The sequence below is a fragment of the Schistocerca serialis genome, chromosome 5, assembly GCF_023864345.2.
Source record: "Schistocerca serialis cubense isolate TAMUIC-IGC-003099 chromosome 5, iqSchSeri2.2, whole genome shotgun sequence".
NCBI classification, from domain to species: domain Eukaryota; kingdom Metazoa; phylum Arthropoda; class Insecta; order Orthoptera; family Acrididae; genus Schistocerca; species Schistocerca serialis.
The window spans coordinates 492,909,861-492,924,944 of record NC_064642.1 but is presented as its reverse complement, the minus strand read 5'-3'; the positions used below and the strand labels follow the sequence as shown (position 1 = coordinate 492,924,944).

The 15,084-nt window shown below is 40.6% G+C and overlaps 1 protein-coding gene across 1 annotated transcript in view; it reads left to right on the top strand.

The window, feature by feature from the left end:
* Positions 1–3,875: 3,875 nt before the first annotated feature.
* Positions 3,876–15,084, top strand: part of LOC126481676 (F-actin-monooxygenase Mical) — a 561,514-nt gene continuing 550,305 nt past the window's right edge. The window contains exon 1 of the mRNA XM_050105609.1: positions 3,876–4,009. The gene's annotated coding sequence lies outside the window, so the exon portion shown is untranslated. The remainder of the gene's footprint in view (positions 4,010–15,084) is intronic.

Sequence of the window (15,084 nt, the reverse complement as noted above, 5' to 3'; positions counted from 1 at the left end):
AAGGCTACACGAGTGGGCCTTCAACTCCAAAAGACCATATCGTTGATGTTTCGTTGAATGGTTCTCACTCTGATGCTTGTTGATGGTCCAACATTGAAATATGCAACAATTTGCAGAATGGTTGCACTTCTGTCATGTTGAACGATTCTCTTCAGTCATCATTGGTCCCATTCTTGCAGGATCTTTTTGCGTCCTCAGTGATGTCGGAGATTTGATATTTTACCGGATTCCTGATATACACGGTACACTCCTGAAATGATTGTATGGGAAAATCCCCACTTCATCTCTACCTCGGAGATGCTGTGTCCCATCGCTCATGCGCTGACTATAACACCATGTTCAAACTCACTTAAATCTTGACGACCTGCCATTATAGTAGCAGTAACCACTCTAAGAACTTGGTGTCACATATAGGCATTGCTGACTGCAGCACCGTAATCTGCGTGTTTACATATCTCTGTATTTGAATATGCATGCCTATACCAGTTTCTTTGACATTTCAGTGTAAGTCGCCAGTTCACTTCATATCATAGTCCAAATTCTTTGCTTTTATGATCATTTTCCTTTTGGTGTGTCATTATAAGAAGCCAAATCAAACACTAGCCAACACAATATAATTCACTACAAAATCCAAATGAACCTGTGGTTATCCCTTCTTTTCCGACAGCAAAAAATTATCATCTAAGCTGTTACACTTGTCAGTAACAAGCGAAATATCCTTGCGACTTTCTGTAGAGGCATCTACCATTCACACAGGACACCACAAATTTTATATACCTGCACAGCTTTCAGCATGGCGTCAAGCGAAATCATATGGGTGTGTATTACATATGCAAATAATCCTGTTGGATGAACATCTGCAACTGAGCGAACCGTGCCTAGTACACGTCCACAGCGGCGCTTGGGGGACACAGCACAGTTGCGACACCTGAGGATGGGCTTATGAGAGCCCAAAACTGATTGTGATAATAAAAGAAATTTACAACTGAAGCAGTATTTTCAACGTGTAGAACAAATACAAATGTTTTATTCCACTGTTGAGTATATTTACATGCAATTGGTGTCACAGTAATAATAATGTAAACTTTGTCATAACAAATGTTTTAACTACAATATAATAATCCAAGATGGATACAATATATATTTGTGCAAATGTCATTAACAACAAGAAGTTTCCTAACAGATCAAGTACAAGATAAATGAACTAAATAGTTCAGTGTATGAAAAATAAATAATCAAACAGATAATTAACAATAAGTACATGAAACAGTAAGAAAATAGTTGCACAGAGTTTCAAATGTATAGTTTGCAGTTAATTTATAGTTCACTGTCATAAGGAAAGTGGGTCATTTGTCACATACTCAAGGAACTCTTTAGCAGAGGAAATTACTTTACTTTCCATCCACTTCGAAAGACTAGTTTTAAATTTATTTACCGACACTGTGTAGGCATTTTTAGGTAATTTGCTGAAGCAGACAGGACCAACATATTTGTAACTGTTATGTGTCTTTGCAAGCCTAGCATATGTCGTATTAATTGTGGGTCCACTTCTTATGTTATGGTGATGAACTGTTCTCCTTAAGTCAAATTTACTCAGATTCTCTTTAACAAAGACAAGACAGTTGTAAATATACACCCCAGGCGCTGTCATTATATTTAGTTTCTTAAAATAATCTCGACATGATTCATACGGGCTAAGTCCTGCTATGCACCTTATGGCTTTCTTTTGTCATTTAAACATTGATTTTGAGCCTACAGAATTGCCCCATAATAGTATTCCATAACTCAGATGTGAATGGAAGAATGCAAAATATGTATATAACAGAAGTTCTTTACTGACACTGCTCCTCAGCTTGTACATCAAATATATGACATGTACCAGTTTATCACATATCTTCCCTGCTGTGGGTATCTCAGCTGAGCTTTTGATCTATATGAAATCCTAATAATTTTACTGTTTTGTTATTATGTCTGGAAGTATTCAGATTGAATACAATACCTTCAGTTGTACTATCATTCTTCTGCAGTACATTTGCCTCAAACCAAGTAGTGCACCTCTCCTTTGCCACTGCCACGCTGTGTTGCACATTTTCAAGATTGGTATCACATGTGATGAGTGTTGTGTCATCAGCATATAGCACTGAATCACATAATACAACTGCAGGTAAATCACTTATATAAATAATGAAAAGGAAAAGTCCAAGAACAGATCCTTGAGGTGCGCCCTTTACAGCTGGGAGACATTCTGACATTTGATTATATGTGTTAACTAACAGTTTTAGATTGTCCAAGTATGACTGCATTAGACATAGATCATTCTCTCTTACTCCACAGTGGAAGAGCTTTTTTATGAGAATATTGAGGGAGTCCATATAAAAATCACTCCTGAGGTCCAACAGTGTTGCACAGATAATATCTTTATTTTCCAAACAATTTTGTGTTATAGTGCAGGTTATGGCATTAGAGCTATGACAAGAGTCAAATACAAGGAAGCCAAAACCCAAATGTTAGATCCGAAAATAGATTTTGTGCAGGTTTAAATCAGGGCTTCCAAATACATTAGCAAAAGAAATTGCACCCAAAGAAGACAATGCTGTCTGCTATGGGAAACCCAACCAACAGCTTTGTAAATATTATCTGCAGACACGCCACTCCTCCAGTATTTTATAATCTTATTCTATACATTGACCTAGGCATTTCGAATATCTGATTTTTAGTTTAACAACTTCCGCATCACACTGAGAGACTACTTCCCACATATAAACCACAATTTATACAGTGCTTGATCTCACAACCACTTTCTTCACCTCAATTTTTTGGTTACGTATCAGTTTTATTTATTTGTTATTTATTTATTCACCCAAAGATCTTTCAAGGTTTTGGGATAGGCCTATGTCGTTGGTTTGCACACACACACACACACACACACACACACAGATTGCTAAAGAAAATTAAACATAAGTTGTTGTTTTCGTACTTCCAGGAACTGCGACATGGTACCTGCCGACCACTGTTTGGACTTTTTTCTTTAACAAAATGAAAACACACTGAAATCGAATGGGGTACAACAGCAATTACTCCGTGATAACTGCGACAGAACACTCGTGTTACGACATGCAGCCACCAGGGAGCAGTGGAGGAAGCAAAGTTGCATAAAAAATACAGCCAAGCTGAACTTCTTGTGGCATAACGAAAGTTGCGTATCTGAAGATGCGCCAGTCAACACTGGAAGTTCACACATGCAACTGCACTGTGCCATTAGCTGTGGCGACACTTTTGTTGCATGTGTGAACCAGGCTTTAAGCCAGGTCCATTCCAGGTATAGAGTGCAAATTGTTAAGATGTCTATGGAAATCACGCGCAAAATCCACGGTACTTTTGAACGGCATCTGACGGTACAAGTCGTGTCGATATACAACACAATCTGCTGCTTCATGCATCTTTAACAGTAAAATTTACTTTCGTTCGCTGCCATGCCGCACTGCGTTCAGCTTAAGCAATTATTATTATTAAATGTGGCTGAAGCAGCAAATTTGAAGCAATTTTAAATCAAAGGGCAGTCGCAGACTTCACTTAGCTCAGTAAAACTACATTTAAGTTATGACATTCAAAATCTGCAGAGCATTTGCGGGCGAACCTTTCGCAGTACTTAACCCACGTATTGGCAATGAGAATTTTGTGTTGCGCGTTTTAATGCTCGCTCCATAGATGTTTTTACTGTAAGGGCAATGCAAGGAGGAGTAAGCCAAACGCTTTCAATGTTGCCAACTGCTTGACACCAGTCAGTTGCGTGCTTTCTCAAAGCTACAATAGATGTCACGGCTATCGTAAGTTTGGAAACTCTCTGACTGACGGGAAAAAAAATCTGTTTGTGTGAGGAGGGTCTCGCAGGCAAGTGGAGTGTTCGGTGTTTGCAAAGTGTTTTGTGCGTTTTGTGTTGAAGTAAGGTAGTTGTAAACAGATGGAGACCAGCTGTAGTGAAACGAGACTGCTGTTGTATTAGGATCCTGTAAGTAGAAATTTGTGAATTTCCTCACAGCACCATAAATGAACAGAGAAGTTTCCTAGGTACGGTTTGATGTTGCCGACTTTGTTTTTGTGCCTGATTTTGAACTTCAGATGTATTATGTTTTTATTGTCATTACCCCACAACAACAGTGTAGAAAAGTGATCATGGAGTTCCTCGTATTCGCCTAGTTAACGATGTGAAATTCAAGCAATAGTTACAAATTTGATATTTCTGATCGGATGTTAACAAATATACTGCAGTTGTCAAATACAGCCAGCACAGTCGAGTGGTTAAAGAGACGAAAACACCGCATCACATAGAAACATGCATTATGCATTTCTGTTTGGAAATAAAGTTTAAAATTGGTTGTCACGTATATAATGTGCCCCTTGCCATTTTTTATTAGGGCTCTTACAATTTGACGTTGCATATTGAGTTTAAATAGAGAACGTTTTTTACTTCGGTACCGGTTTCTACTGAATTGTCAGAAAATGCATAACATACGGTTAAAGCTAATTTGTATATACTGTCGGCCTACTGCATAACCCGATAGTAGTTCTTTTTAAACGTCACCTGTAGTGAAAGAATTCTGCACACCTACCCAAGTGATCCTTGGGAATCCCTCTGCAAGATCTACTATTCGTACATATATACATGCAGAACGTAATGCTAATTTCTCACTAAAATGAGTTCGATACTACATAGCGCGATTAATGGAATCCGAAGTTAGGAAGAAGCACATGTACCTTAATATACACAGTGTTTTATTTGTAGAAATTGTGTAAAGGATCAAAATAATACCTGTAATAGCCGACTTAGCTACTGGAAACTGCTGGTTTTCTCTCGTTGCTTAAAACTGCAGTTCACTGCTATTCCACCAATATTTGGATCAGTTGTGATCGTATTGTGAGCATATTGATGATGTTGCAGAGAAATATAAATCACAATCGACACATTGCAATTCAAATTGAGGATATGTTCCGCAGGAATCAGATCAGTATATGGTATAAGGACAGATTATATTAATTTAAGAAAAGTACAAACTAGTACGGAAGATGGTAAGCTGTGTGATATGATAATACTGATAATATGTGATACTGTTAATGAGTTTCGTTTCATACACTTCGAGGTTTTGCTGTATGTTGTTTGGAAACTTTTTCACTTCTCATTAGTGCAATTTGACTGTAGCATATTTTCATATTTAAAATTGAAGCAGATGTCCAGTGCAGAAATACTGGAATAAATAAAATGTTGAAAACCTAGTTTCCGCTACTTTCGAGATAACTTTATCGATTGTAAACTTTCTCAGCAACACTATCCTGTTAGTATTTCTTTTTTTTTCCATGGTGTCATTATTTCTAAGTCCCAAAAGCACACAGGTTGTAGAGAAGCTTGAGAACCTTCCATGAGAACCTCTGTATTTGTTGCTAATTGCTCTTACAGTGGCCAATTTAGATACAAATCTATCTGACAGAACAAAAAAAAGAGTGCTGCAATACAAGCAGAGTTGGTACCACAACAATACGTCCTTTGTTTTTGTGGACAAATTTAAATTCCTCTTTTTCCATCTCATGGTTTTCAGTGACCTTTTGATGTGCTCCCCTTTAAAACATGAAAATCCAACTTTGAGAAACAGCTGTTCACAGTCGGAACTGAAAGGTGACTCTGTAGAAACTACTGGGAGGTACTTGGAAGTTATTGAATAAGTCTTTTGGCGCAAGAGTGCCGAAAATTTCGATCCACATTTAGCTTCAGTGGGAAATATTGTGGAAAACATTTTCTACTTGGATGTCTAACAGAAGAAGAAGTGTATCTGTATAGTAAGCACTTTCTTGTTTGTCTCGAAGAATTCAAACTATCTGTACAGAGTTGATAGTTGCTGTAGCAGTGTATAAAGTCACTGTTATGCAAGCTTATCAGTGTCTTGGGAATTAAGGCTTTGGGAAGTATGATATCGTTATCGATCACTCCACGATTTGGATTGTGCTGAAAGTCCACAACATGCGCTAGCGCCTAAAGCAGTTTTGTTTCCTCTAAAAATGAAACGCTTGCTGGTCGGTGCTATGTATATAAACTTCTTTTGTGATCTCCATTGTCGGTCGCGGTATCATATTTTATTCCTTTCTTCTGTATATGTTAGGCTACTGCACCCCAAGGCAGATTTGCAGATTTTCTTTAACGCCGTTTCTGTGAGCTTCAGTAGCGTTGAGACTGTGAACAGAAGGTAGGTTTTTGCACGGCACGTGTATTTGTAACCATTTTTCGCTGGATTAAACCAATTTTGATTGCGTATGTTTGTCACAGATCTGAGCGGCCTTGCTTCAGATGAAATTTTTTGAAAGGAGAAGTGGCGGCGATAGACTGAACTGCATAGAAATATAGAACAAATTATGCAGAAGTCCTTACATGACAATGAGAATGGAGTTTATGAATTGTCCTCACTGGTGCCAAGCCTAGTAACTTAAATGCCTCACTTGGGATGAGCAAATGTCGCCTTGTGGCGAATGCCTTCTCTTAGTCTTCGAATCGCCCCCCCCCCCTCCTCCTCTCTCTCTCTCTCTCTCTCTCTCTCTCTCTCTCTCTCTCTCTCTCTCTCTCTCTCTCTCACACACACACACACACACACACACACACACACACACACACACACACACACACACACACACATATTTGATAGCGTAAACGATGTCGTGGCAGTACTAGAGGGTTGTCAAGTCAACTTGTAACATATTCTCTGCTGTAAGCTTTTCAAGACGTCAGCAGATATAATGGACTGTCGAGCCCAACACAGCCGCGTTTTATTTACTTGGATTGTGTTCAATTGTATTAGCGTCGTAGTTGTGACCGAGACAATTATCTTACTTCTGCTCCACAATGTTCGACGCCAGTCTGGAGTTCGCATCGGCGCCGCTTGGTTTCCCTCACGCGGATGTGTGCCGCGTCTAGCGATGCGGGGTCGACCTTCTGGAAGGACGTGATCTCCCTGCTAAACGGCGGCGGCAGCAGCAACAGCAGCGCGCGAAGCATTTGGACAAAAGACGGGAGCACTTTCTAGCCGACGACTTCCTTCTTCACAAAGCGAAATTGAACTGTGGTCGTTAACGGATGCTGTTTTCTTAATACTCGTCCGCCCCATTTATATGATTGTGTAACCAAGGAACCAATCTGAAGATTGGAAATTTGAGAAAGTCTGTATGGAAATGTTTCTTCCAGCAGTGGCAGAGAGTTGAAATTTTGTCAGACTGTGTGTTCTGAATCACAAGAAAGTTTACAATTTAGTGCCACGTCGACGTCCAGACCATTAAAGGTGGAGTATCACTCAGTTGGATTTATGGAACTGTTATTGATTGCATCTGTCCGCAGCTCGTGGTCTCGCGGTAGCGTTCTCGCCTCGCGGGCACGGGGTTCCGGGTTCGATTCCCGGCGTGGTCAGGAATTTTCACCTGCCCCTAGATGATTGGGTGTTGTTGTTGTCGTTGTCATCATCATCATCATCATTCATCCCCATTACGGTCGGAGGAAGGCAACCTTGCCTAGTACGGCGGTGCGGGTTTCCTGTAGTGATTTTAGGAAACCACGGAATATACTAAGTGTGAACTCTGATCCTCCTGGATGGAAGTCCAATTTCTTTAATCATTGCACTACCTCGTTCTGTCATATGAAAGTAGAGGACAAACTAATAAATTGTGTCACTGTCGTTTCAACACTTATTCGCGGTTTCAGTGTTCCATGTATCTAGAACAGTGCACTCGTTGCTAGTTACTGGTTGCTGCAGAAGGAATGGCCAATGTTCAGGGATATGACTGTAACGAACAATCATTTGAAGCAAACAGTCTGGTAAACTTGGCCACTAAAATGCATACCTTAAGTCATCTTCGCTACTGTGTAACACTTCTCTTCTCCTGAAAAGTGTTCATAGCTCCTTAACGTATGCATTTTAGAGCCCATCTTTGTTAGACAAGTTTTTTTTGTCCATACTAATTCTCCGAAAATATGGAGACCAAAAAACTTGTAGAGAGATTTGTTTCGCAATATCGAACATGTTTACTAGACTTTTTACTTCGAATGATCGTTTCTATCATATCCATGAGTATTGACAATTCCTCCTGGAAAACCCTTACAACGTGATTGAGGATAAGTTGAAATAATGCCATATGGGAGCCATAGACTGGATAGCCTCTTATGTGTGGCCGGCATGCGACACGTTATACCATTTGTCAGATCTTTTCTGTCCATTTTTGACAATAGTTTTGAGCAGTATATTTTTTTTTGTGTGAATGCTAGATTCGTATTGTGCTGGATACAATCTTACGTGCACCGGTAAACCTTTTGCTGTTTCTATAGCTATGTGAGTGATTTTTCAGTTTCTTCTCAAATTATGTGCTAACATTCAGTACAATAACTTTTGGATCTCTTACATGTCTCTTTTAGTGGTGTGTTGTGCGCTTCTCACAGAACATGTCATCAAATACATGAGCGCTTGTTATTTGTAACATTTATTTCTGACTCACCTAACATTTTTGTTTCTAAACCGTGAAATTACGTCTATAATGCAAAAATTTGGTGAATCTCAAGAGAGTATACTGTGTGTTAACTCACAACACGCATAGTACAACCAACACTTAACCTGTAAAGCGCTGGCTTCTCTCCAGTTTCGGTCGTGTACATCTCTGCAAGGTTTTGGAGTTTCTATCCGTTGTAGTGTTGTCTTGGTCAACTGTAATATTGTAGCTTTCAGACATCAAATATAGTCCCAAACAGCTTATTTGCTACATTAGTGGCAACAGTCGCAAATTCACTGTGGACATATTTAACTTCTGTATCTGACATGTATACTAGACACGAAATGCAGTGAGACAGTGAAAAGCTGTTTATAAATGTATCCACACTCACCACATCAGCTGCAGACACTCATCGTATTGCATCAAATGGATCAAATATTTCTCCGTCTTGTGAGCTATATTGCCTTTGGACGAGATTATAACTTAGCGGAGAGACTTTAGAGTTACGCAGTGTTTCACGGAATGCTGCCAGTGAACAACGCCATTGTCTTTAAGCACATTGCTTTGGCTTCCTTCGCCGCCGAGAGTGGCAGGGTATTCGGGGAGTCAGTATCAGAAGAAGGGATTAGACATTCTTCCGGCACCTTCGTTACGAATAAGGAAGCGGTCGAATATAATCGGTAGCTTTTACTCTCAACGTCCACATCAAGGAAGTTCTTTAGTTTTTCATTAATTGTCATTCTCTGGATTATTCTGACACTAAAATGTTCGTTCCTACCAACAATTGAGGTAAATCGATTTGCGCTGCCCGTTTATCTTCCCTCAAGGCTTTTTATACACGCCATTTAGGTTTAGGGAGGACTGTAATGAAGAAAGAAAGAGGACGTCTCTCGTAATACGAAATGTAGGAAAAAAACTGTCATTCGAGTGGGAACTTCGGTGCAACTATGTAACAGGCAGCTCATGCAATAAATATGCATCCTGGACATTGGTACTCTGCGGAATTTCGCAGTATGTTCGTCCATGTCGTCTCGACAGTTACCAGTAATTACGTGGTGGTCACCTGTGAATAATTTGGGCCACAAATTGATCATCGAATTGTATCTCAGGAGTATCGCTTGCGTGTATACCTGCCGATCCAGGTTGCCGAAATTCACCGAAACTTCTCACCGCGCTCATCTAACTCGCTGGGAACGATCGTGGTCTAGCGGTGCGAGGCATTTGTTGTGACGGCAGATGCTACCTTTAATACGACACATTGAATATGTAAGCGAGTACAGAAACTTACGTAGCAGCCCCATATAGTGCTTTACACTCAGTTACTGGTGCAGGAAATAAACCATATACTGATACAGAGCAACCACCATCTTGCACATACGATTGCTCTCAAATGGTGTCGTGGAGACTGCGTGCTATCAGTTTATATCAACTGATATTTTGATTAATCCAACCTAGCCTGGCTACATTCTCCCTATTGCTTACGGCCCAAGGAATGTGTCGATTTGCTTAGGAGATAAACTGCGTTTGCCGTGGAGCTAAGGAGGACACGCTTTTCGACGCTTTGATGTCATATCCCTATGTTCTATGACTTGATCAACACTGCTCGTTGCTTTCTCTGATAGATCTTTACGCCACAATGTATCCTAATATAATCAGTAGTCAGAACATTGATAATGTCATTCATTTTCACGCGTTCTTTTGTTCATCCTTCAGTTTTTCCTGGGCATAGTGTTTATCTGTATTGATCTGATGCATTCTTGTGGAGTTTAGTGTTTTCAACCACGGTTATTATCAAAATGAAAAGAAAACGAATAGTAAAGCTTGTGTAGACTGATGGAATTGGAGGAAATGTATTCTAGCAACTAGATTGCTCCTCTGCTCTAACTCGCTAGTGCCCTTCAAATCATCCAGTCCATATAATCGGCAAAGAAATACCCCACGACATCTCGGACTGCCTCCTCAATCTACGGAGGCAGGAGTACCTTAGGCTGTGGAATTCCGTTCAGCGTATCAGTGAATGAAGCAACCAAAGAAGCGTGCCCAAGATCTACCGTAGCACGAGGAAATGTCCGTTCTGCACCCTGTGTCCTGGCTATTGAAGCACAAGATAATGTGTCATTGAAAGAATGAATGGCCAGAAGTGAGGGACAGTATGTTGGAACTTTCAGTCGCTGAGGCATAACTGGAACTGCCTCATAAATTCCGTCTCTAGTGTGAGCACGCCCCTTGGTAGCTGTGGTTGTAGGACACGAGTATTTTAGGAAAAGTGTATGCAGTTTTTAATAGGAGTGTAGCCAATAACCAGCTTGACGTCGTACCCTCTCCTGTTGGTAACTACACACGAAGTGTAAAACAGCATATTAAGTCCGCGTACAACTTTTAAACATTGTTCTCGATAGCAAAATTTACCTTGATCATTAACCAAATCTTCTGATTGTGGATCTCTTTAGACGCATTTGTTGCTTTTTGTGCTTGTAGCAGTTTGTGCATCTGTTAATTTTGTTGTTATTGTACAGATAAGGCGCAACAATACCGTTGGATTAGACATTATTTTCGAGAGTTGTTGAGATCCTTGAGAGAGCCAGACATGACGAAACATTCCACTTGGTATGCATGATATGAGACACAAAAGAAATACACTCAAACTTCAAGAAGAATGTAATAATTCCGATTCGTAGGAAGGCAGATGCTTACAAGTGTGAATATTACAGAACCATCAATTTAATAAGACATCGCTGCAAAGTAGTAACACGAATTATTTACGGGTAGGTAGACGCCGGCCTCTAGAGAAGTGTAGAAAAAGTGCTAGGCAGTAATGACCCTACGAGTTATCTCGAAAGACCAACTTCGGGACGGAAAACTTAAACGTTTATATAGTCATAGATTTAGATAAACGTTCGACGATATTGACTGGAATACACACTCTAAATTCGGCAGATATCAGAAATGAAGTGCACGGAGCGAAAGGCTACCTACGAATTCTACAGAAACCAGACTGCAGTTATGAATCGAAGCAGTGAAAGAGAAGCAGAAGTTGAGAATGAAATGAGACGGGGTTGTAGCTTATGTTGTTAAATATGTTTCCAATAATGGAAACCTAGGAGAAATTTGAAAGGGAATTGAAGTTAATGGTAAAGAAATATGAAGAAATGAAATTTTTGAGGACTACAGATGATATTGTAATTCTGTCACAGACGGCATAGGATTTGAAAAGTCAGTTGAAGGGAATGGGTAGCGTTTGAAAAGATATAAGATAAACAAAACAAGGGTAATGTAAAATACTTGAATCATTGGAGCTGTAGATAAGTTTTGCTATTTGGGCAACAAAATTACCGACGGTGCCGAAGTAGGAAAGATATAAAAACGCTGACTGTCAACAGCAAGACAAGCATTTCGGAAAAAGAGAAATTTGTTAAAAATCGAATATAATTTTAAGTGTTAGAAGTCTTTATGAGGACATTTGCTCGATTGTAGCATTGTATGGAACTGAAACGTTTGCGATAAAACAGTTCACAGAAGAAGAGAATAGAATCTTCTGAGATATGATGCTACAGAAAAACCACTGAACATTATATGCCCAGAGCGGATGAGTAATGAGATAGGCCTAATGAAGGAAAGTCTTTTGTGGGATTGGGTATAAAGACTTGACGACAGTAACCATGTTCAAATGAACTTACGTTGCAGAAGTTACGTAGAGGTGAAGAGGCTGGCACGTGATAGACTGGCAAGGAGAAATACATCAAATTTTCAGACCGAAGACCACAACAATGCAAGTAACTAGTTTTCTGTGGTGGCTATTTTTTACAGCAGCTGTATATTACCAATCACTAAACAATACATGTGATGGAAGATATGTAGGACAAACCGACAAAACCCATTACAAGGAACACATCAGAACCTGGAAGTGTGGTACAAACAACTTAGTTTTTACAGAACTTTTAAGAGAAAATTAATCACTTGCCAACTACAAGCGAGAAATAAATGAAAATAGTTAAAATAAATAATGAGACACCTGGCAACTTTACAGAAAAATGTTTTCTCATATGCAAAACAAAGGCAGAAAAGAAACTACTATTCAATAACCAGTTGATTACATAGTAGAAAATAGACAAGCATCCCAATATGTTAATTACTTTTGAATACATTATGGGAGTAACAGTGATCAATATGTTACAAATAGTTACTATTAAAAACATTCTTGATCACACTTTATTTAGTACGGTGACCGTTTTCGACCACTACTGTGGTCATCTTCAGACCAATGAGTAAGAACCTCCTTCTGCTAGAGAATCATTTCTCTAGCAGAAGTTGTTCTTACTCATTGGTCTGAAGATGACCAAAGTAGTGGTCGAAACCGGTCACCGTACTAAATAAATTGTGATCAAGACTGTTTTTAATAGTAAATATCCCAATATGTGATGACAAATCTTATTCCTCTCCTTAGTTAAAAATAACTATTCTGGGGCACACACACACACACACACACACACACACACACACACACACACACACTCTCTCTCTCTCTCTCTCTCTCTCTCTCTCTCTCTCTCTCTCTCTCTCTCTCTCTCTCTCTCTTTTCAAAACCGCGTAATTGTCTCCCATTGCGAAACAGAAGTTTGAAATTTGAATCGAAGACCTTGGGCTCGGTGACGCTTCAAGGAGCGAGGTTTCGACACATGCGGAAAAAAAAGAAGCCAGATTCCAGAAGTTCATATGACGTTAAAGGTGGATTAATTCGCCACAATTTTGCCCAGCGCCACAGTGGACGTGTCGCACGATGGGTGGACGTGTCGCACGGTGGGAAGATCGTCACATCCCATCTTATCCTTATTTCACCCCTTCTCCTGACATATCTGTGATGGAGGTCAGAACCGCGACGCTCAGCGTTGAAATCGCGGTTTTCGTATTGAATGGCCGGTGAAAACATTCCGGACACACCGCTGCTCAGAGTCGACGCGAAAAGCCCTCGTGGGGTGGCATGAATGTCGTCTGTGGAACCACTCCTTCTCGCACATTTCGAAGTCGAAAACGACAGTTCGTAGTGCAGTGAGCAACAGGACGACGTTCTTATCAATCTTCAGTACTACTGACACCCCCGGACGATTCGAAGTTCCTCTAAGGACATCGTGAACCGGCAGCGCCATTGAACACGATCGACCCCTTTGGAGTGTGGTGCGAATGCAGCCACCTGCTGGCCGCATGCAAATGTCAGATATGTTGAGAGGGGTACCTGTCACGGCAGAGCTTAGTAACCAGCAAATGGCTGTCTTTGTACATGGACAGTTTTAAAGAGCCCTGCAAAGGAGTACAGGTGTCACTGAGGGTGTTCTCGTCCTGGGGAGTCTTAAGTGACCCTTTGCAGTTTTATCACCCCGCCCCCCTCCCCGCCACCAACCACCCCGCGGTCCTGCCACAGTAGGGCTGATAAAACATGAGCGCTCTTTGCTGCTTTGAACCCCGTACAAATTTCGTTGAATGGTTTTGAACAGTATCTGGTGGTTTCACCCTGTACACCAGAGCAAAAATTGTGATGGCATTACACCCTAAAAGGGTACGGTCACGTTCAGCGGTGATGCCTTTAGAGAAGGGCTGAATGGTCCGGGGGCTGCCAGCAGTGTCAAAGGTTGTCAAGAACGTCGTCGTGTCGCTCACTGCACTGCGAACTGTTGTTTTCGGGTGCGAAATGTGGGGGATGAACACCCCAAGGAAAGTGGTAATTTCATTGATGCCCTTTATAACCACCCCTCTGAGGCCCTTTCGGTCGATACTGAGCGGCACTGTTTCTGAAATGCTTTCCACGGCCATCCATAAGAAAACCGCGTGATTTTAACGCTGGGCATCACCGTTCTGACCTCCATCGCAGAGGCGTCAAGAGAAGGGGCGAACTGTGTATAAGCGGGTGTGTGACGACCTTCTCATCGCGTGAAACGTCCAAGGTGGCAGTGGACTGAATTTGGTGAAATTTGGTTTCAAAGTGACATCCTTAACCCACCTTACACCTCAAATGTACTTCGAGTTCTGGCCTTTTTTTTTTCGCATGTGACGACAACGTGCTACCTGAAGCGTCACCAAGCCCGAGGGTGTGTCTTATGCACCGTTACAGATGAAAGTTATAGGCCCCTTTGAACCAAATTTAAACTTCATCGTTGCAATGGGAGACCATTAGGGGGTTTCGAAAAGGTGACCCTTTAACTATGTTGCGTATTGAGTGTGTGTTTATATAAGCGGAAAAAAACAGGGAACATGGGCACACTTATAGAAACAAAATGACACGCATGACAGCGAAAATGGTAGTTGGATGTTATTTTACGAAATCACAGATACTACACGAAAAAGTAGACCTTTTCCATATAGGTGAATACTGCATGATATTTAAGTAATTGGGAAGGGAGTGAGACAAGGTTGTAGCCTCTTCCCGATGTTATTCAATCTGTATATTGAGCAAGCAGTGAAGGAAACAAAAGAAAAATTTGGAATAGGTATTAAAATCCAGGGAGAAGAAATAATAACTTTGAGGTTCGCCGATGGCATTATAATTCTGTCAGAGACAGCAAAGGACTTGGAAGAGCAGTT